The following is a 6,518-nucleotide window of genomic DNA, read 5'->3' as shown; positions in this document are numbered from 1 at the left end:
TAGTACGTAAGTGCTTTTTTTAATTATGGTCAACGTGTTTCTGATCTTAGTTTTTTTTACAGAGGGAAGGTGCTGTGGTCACTAAGTCTGGCAAGACAAGAGGCGAAAAGATGTCTCATTATAGCTTGATGACAAATTGTTTGATCAGTTAATTAGTATCACGTAAAATGTAATGATTAAAGAAAGTGAAATTCCATGGATACGAACAATCGATCAATATTCCTGGGTTTAGAAACGTACTCTTTCGAAATGAACACATGATGCACTGCCGTAAATTGAATATTCGGTTGGTATCTTTCACGGGTCGATTGGCACTACAACAATTAGTTTAGTTGACAGTTTGTTCAGGTTGCAATTAGAATAACTGGCTGGTGCTTGGTTAGGAAACGATGAGTTTAAAGAGATTCTATCCATCAAGTAAGGAAATTTAGCAAATGCATCACATATTCCAGTAAGCTGATAGCAAGTGTTGTCAGGAAATCTTACGGAAGATTCGTGAAATAAAATTTTCCGAAAATGCTTTTAAATTGTTTTGATAGGTACGAAAATAGATGGATTCATTAGAATTAATCGTAATAATAATGCAAAGGAACAATTTCGAGAAGGAACAAAGTGAATTTATTCGAAACATAATGTTTATGAGTTAGAATGCATACCGAAAATGTTTAAGTTTTGTGTTATTTTTTCTAATAACTGAACTTCTTTTGTCTATTCCGGCACGGGTTTGCTTACACTTTAGAAATTTGCTCTCGATTATTTTTTTTCGTGTGTGGCGCACACGTATATTTATTCTGGTTCTAACAAATCGAAGTATGATATCATCTTCAATTTCAGGAAACTTCTTTTTCATTCAACGTATTGTACGAATTTATGGTTTTTGAAACCAGTGTTATCCAAACTGTTGTGAATAGCATTGAAGAATTTTTCCACCTTCCGTGATTGAGCCAGAAATTTCTCTGATGGTTCAGTCAATCCACCATATGAAAGATCGGTAATGTAATTCTCTTTTTCAGATTCCACGTTTTCGAATGTATAGTGAGCAATCTCTGGATGATTTGGTGTCAGCACTTTAGCGACATAGCCCATCGCATACTCGAAACCATCTTCTTCTTCCAAATAGCCACTTTGTAATTTCAGACTTTCACTTGGACTTGGACTTTCGGGCATTTCATCAGTATCATCGTATTCGTTGTTTTGTTCGAAAATGTTTGATTGTTTGAAAATTTTGCAAATCACATAATTTTCTTCTATTTGAATTCGTTGCGAGTTTTGATTTCGCGTTAGTTGATGTTTGAGCCCCTTGCCTAAAATTATCATCCTCAAACGATTTAATGTGTCAAGAGGAGAAGGATGGTTGTTTGGGCCACCATTTTGGCGAATTTGACCGAATAAGTTTTCTAAAACATCTTGGTTCAATTTATAAGTCATTATGTAATTTACTTTGTATTTATTGGACATATCGTTCAGCAGTAACCTGGTAGACTTGATTGACATTAGAATGCCTTTTTAAAAGACCTGCAGTTTATAAACAATGTTTGATTAGAATGAGAGTTACTTGTGTAAGGAATCAGAGAAGTGTGATATTTATATTACGAAAGTTTAATTCAAATGAAAACGACAAGGCATTTTTATTTGAATATGTTGCTTCAAATATTAATTTTTGTTGCTTCATTCTATTAGAACTCATAGAATTTACCTGTAGTGAGCGTGCTGCTGGTAAACGATGTTTGGTTAGTGTTCGCATCGTCGAGAGCATAGTCGCTACTTTTTCCAGTGCTACATCGTGTTCATGTTTTTGCAGGCCGTAACACTTTTTCAATGGTATTGTTACTTTGAGATTAGAACTATTCATTATATCAAACCAATCGTTTATGGTTCGAATAATATCGGCTAAAATACGAGCTTCCTCGAATTCGCCAAAATGTCTTATAAGGTTGATGGCAGTCGTGTGACTCAGTAGCTGTACTGCTAAACGTACATTTTGTCGCTCAGATTGTTTACACATAATATGTCTTTGGTTGAGCTTGAACAAGGCATTAAATTCTGGACATCGCTTTCTCTGCGCGTTTAAAGTTGATGCTTTTGACACAAGCATAGAAATGAATTGTTTGGTAATAATTTTACCTGTAAATAAGGAATATTTTAACATTGAAAGAATATGTTAGTGTCATTACTTGGTTTTGGTAAACAAAGAATATAGGTAGAAAAGAATAGACACAAATATGAAAAGCAAAAATACACTGATTGACATTATTCGTAAATTCAGCTACCTTTGTAAAAAGTCCATGATCGAGTGTCCAATTACGGAATAGTTTCAACAAATGCGGCGCATCCGCAAAAAAATATACACTTTCGCCAGTAACAGGATGTCTGATACTTGTATGTTCATGGTCAACCAATAGAGAACTCCAGAGTCCCTGATTTCCTCCACCACAATCCGAAACGCAACCAACAACATTATAACCCGCATTATAAAGAGAAATTATTATAGTTTTGAGTATCTCTACGGTCATCTTTGTGTCGAATGCCGCATATACAGGTTGCTTCCATTGGCCAAATAGGCCGCGAGCCATTGCAACTTGAATGTACTTATGAGGACCAATTGCGGTGTCGTTTCTGCTATCGTATTCGAATGTATCATCGACAGACATTTCATCGAAGCTCAAAATGGTAACGCATTCTTTTTCTGACATAACAGTAGCAGCAATTTTCATTAATTTTAGAACATCTTCAAGTACTCCTTCATGCATTTTTATGCGCGAGCCCCATTCTTGCATGGTTTTTAAGGAGGGAAGAGGGAACTTAAGTTCTTCTTTAAGGAGTTTCCATGTTGAAATTCCACAATATCTGCGCAAATGAATATTAATAATAACAAAATATATCAAAAGATGTTTAGTTCTTACCGTATAGTAAAAGCGATGGCGATTTCTTCTGCAGTCCAACGAACTTTTTTCTTACGCCCAAGAAGAAGATCTATTTGATTAGAAGTAAGGATGTCTTTCAACGCTTCCTTTATCCGCTTCACAACTACTTCTTCCCTTATATTATTCAGCTCTTCACATGCTGCTCTAACTATTCAACTATTCGTTCTTCCTTCCCAACAATTTCCTTCTGCTTCCTTTGCAAACATTCAGTAAACGACAATCGTTCTTTTTGCAACATCTCTTGAAGCTTCGCGATTTGATGAATCAGTGTCTTAGAAAACAGTTTTTCTTGGGTTAGTTCTTTCTCTTTTGTTATTGGAAATGACATTTCCACTGATTCAGTCGACATCGTTTCGAGGCTCTCAACATAAGAATGATCATGCGCACAGGTAATTTGATTTAAATTAACCTCTTCAGCATACTGCCTTTCGACTTGTTCTTCGACATGACTAACTGCTGCCAACAGCAAATTGAAATTGTTATCGTTTGCATCTGTCCTATTAGAATCCTACTTGTTCGCGTTGTGTTCTTCAAGCAATACCTAAAAATTTTTTAAGTTATTATTACTGTATAACTACAACCGAATATCTTAGAGCGACTTACATAGTGGGAATCAGAAGTCCGAACAGAATCCGTTTTCATGGATTCGTCAAACGATTGTTCACCATCCTGTTTTTCGACATAAGAAACAGCTGATAGCAATAGATCAATACCATTTGCTTCTACCGAATACGTTTCGGGAAATATTTCTTTACCAGTGCTATCAAATGGAATGAAATCCAACTCCGACATGAATTTACAGCGAATCGAAGGTTGAGCTAAAATCAGTGTCCTCATTACCTGTGATGACTAAAAATATTGAACTTACCATGCTTTGCTAAGACCCGACGTTGAAATCCACAAAATTTACGCTGCATTTCGCTCGACTGATAATCTTTGGTTCCGAAATGTGCAGAACATACACTATTGTATTCCAGTCCGCAAAAAATAAACCAGTTTTCTCTAATAACCGGGTTCTTCGGTGCTCGATGATATGAAATAGACAAATCATTTTCTCAAGTTCGACGATTGAAACATCCCGGAACAAAACACCGCATTTCACTGTCAATATTTTCGCAAACAGAACCAACTCTAAATATTTTCATAAAAGCAACTCCCGAAACGTCATTTGTTTATGTTTTTCTTCTTCACGTCTTTCTGTTATTCCAAAATAAAATGACAACCGCACTAACACATAGAAAAACGTGATCACCAGGTATTTTACATCGTGCCTGGAACTGATACTTGCCTGACTTGATACAAATCACCGAACACGCAAACCCTGAACACAGACTCTGTTTGCCTTGATTTAAATTTGTCTTGTATCCCATGATATTATATCAATTGCCCAAATATAAGCAATAATGTCGTCACGCTTGTGTTCAAGTATTGCATGCATGCAGTTATTTTTATAGCATTAAGTTTCTCTACGATTATTATGAAGCGACAAACCTTTCCTCTTAGTTATTCCAGTTCATCTTATTCAAATTAGATATTAATCTTATGTACTTAAAGTTCATCCTGGGTTGGTAGTTTCAGATTTCTCAGGCAAAAACGACATAACAGTATTTCTATTTCATCTAAAATTGAAATACTGCCGCCAGATTGCGATCGTCCTTTGCCATAGAACCGTGTAACAACTGATTTTGCACCTACTCAACCGGAAGGACATCCCCGGAATACCTGGAATAATGAGCAATTACGTTGTCGAATGTTTTGCTGTTTGTTTGTTTTTTTTTCTCCGTTGTCATCAAACTAATTGGTGCACTGTCCACCGATCCAAAACAATTATCTTTATTGCTTGGTTGTTTATTTCCGCTTTTTATCCATTGCCCTCAAGAAAATCGAGATGTCCAGAGATGATGATTTTATCCATTCCGTTCAACAAAATCCAGATGCAGAAATACGTCTAAACGGTGACAATTCAAATGTAAAAAGTATGGCAATTGAACACAACCAAGCACCTTTAGAGTACAGATTTCAGAGTGATTAAATTGCACAATCGTACGTAAGTAAGTATTTTAGTCAAACAACTTTTGCGAGACTCAGGCTAATGCCAAACCCAACCCCAGTTCTCACCCTAACTGTGGTCAAACCGTTTGCTTGAGGCCAATTTCGAACGCTAGTTTCAACGTAATTGAACTGAAATTCAAGTCAGTTCCAAACCTGAATCTTACATTCGGTTTGTTCACATCCCCCAATGCTAAGTTTTGAGAAAAGTGTTTTTTTTTCAACGAAATGAGTATATTCACACATTTTATAATAATTCCTGTTACAGGAAAAGACGGAGAAGTTTGATAACATTCTAGTGATAGAGTTATGTATCCTTCTGAACGCTTTCCAAGGATGAAATAGAAGCTTTCAAAGCTTTTTTTTTTATCTGAAACCAGTATTTCAAGGATATAGCGAACATGCAACATAAAAAATTATGTTACTTTTATCTGAATTCCAGTGGGCGTCATTTATTCAACTTGTCTCCCAACAACGACGAGGGTTGCGAACTCGGATAAACCTATGATGTACAAGAAAATTCGATCCAAATCATATACCTTCAAACAACTTGCATGCAGGATCCGTTGCAATCTGTTCGTTTTGAACGTTTTCCATTCCTAACTGGATCGATTCTCCTCGTTCTCTTTTGCTACCATTTATTGGTGTTCCGTTTGTGCTCTCGCAGTTGACACTTGTTTCATTCTGGTTTGTTTTGTATAGAAAAGCGGTAAGTTCCCTTCCACCGCCGGGTTCCGCACGCGCTGACGGGTGCGTTTTTTTTTTCTTTCCAACCAAACAACGAAAGCCCCTCTGCATAGAAACACTCTTGCCGAGGGTGGCATTTTCCAACTGGAAGAAAAGTGTAAACAATTTTTTCCACTGACCGCAGCTGGTAAGGGGTGTGTTTTCTTTCGATCGGTTGTCGCCCGGGTCCGGTTTCTAGTTTGTGTATTTTTTGTTCCTTTCAAAACTGATCGATCGTGTTCGGGTTGAGACGAAGAAAAGTGGACTTCGAGCCGATTATGGTAGATGGTGATAAGTTGGGCAAAGTGATTGTATTTTCAGTTCTAGGGTTCCGATGTTCCATTTACGGTTGCTGTTTCAAGTGAAAAAGTGATTTTCATCGATCGAAGAAGTCCGAAGTGTTTTGTTACTTTTAGTTTTGGTTTGAAGCATCCTGCAGAAGTGCGGACGAGATTCTAGAATTGATGATTTCGAGTCAATGTGAAGATTATCGATCCGGCGCAAAGATTTCCTCATTCACAGGTAGGTACACGTGAAAATTACCACACAGCTAATCACCAAGCAGTGAACGTATTGCATCTGTAAGGGTAGAATCAACCATATGAGATGGTTCAAACTATTGACATGGGACCAAAATCAAAATGTAAACACCAGATTGGGTAATGCGTTATAAAATGTCCCTCTTAAGAAAATATTAAGATATTCTGTTACGCGAAGATGGCCGTTCAATTTGAACTGCTTAAAGCACTGATGAGCCGAAGGCGAAACGTACTTTTTGTACAAACCAAAAACCCCTAAATGTTCAATTTAAGATATTTC

The 6,518-nt window shown here is 36.8% G+C and overlaps 1 protein-coding gene across 4 annotated transcripts in view; it reads left to right on the top strand.

The window, feature by feature from the left end:
* The first annotated feature begins 5,678 nt into the window (after positions 1–5,678).
* LOC131434652 (uncharacterized) overlaps positions 5,679–6,518 on the top strand; it is a 554,689-nt gene continuing 553,849 nt past the window's right edge. For all 4 annotated transcript variants that reach the window (XM_058601601.1, XM_058601596.1, XM_058601597.1 and 1 more), the window contains exon 1: positions 5,679–6,221. The gene's annotated coding sequence lies outside the window, so the exon portion shown is untranslated. The remainder of the gene's footprint in view (positions 6,222–6,518) is intronic.

This window comes from Malaya genurostris, chromosome 3, assembly GCF_030247185.1.
Source record: "Malaya genurostris strain Urasoe2022 chromosome 3, Malgen_1.1, whole genome shotgun sequence".
In the NCBI taxonomy this organism is placed as follows: Eukaryota; Metazoa; Arthropoda; class Insecta; order Diptera; family Culicidae; genus Malaya; species Malaya genurostris.
The sequence above is the reverse complement of the archived record's forward strand: the minus strand, read 5'-3'. Positions and strand labels throughout refer to the sequence as shown.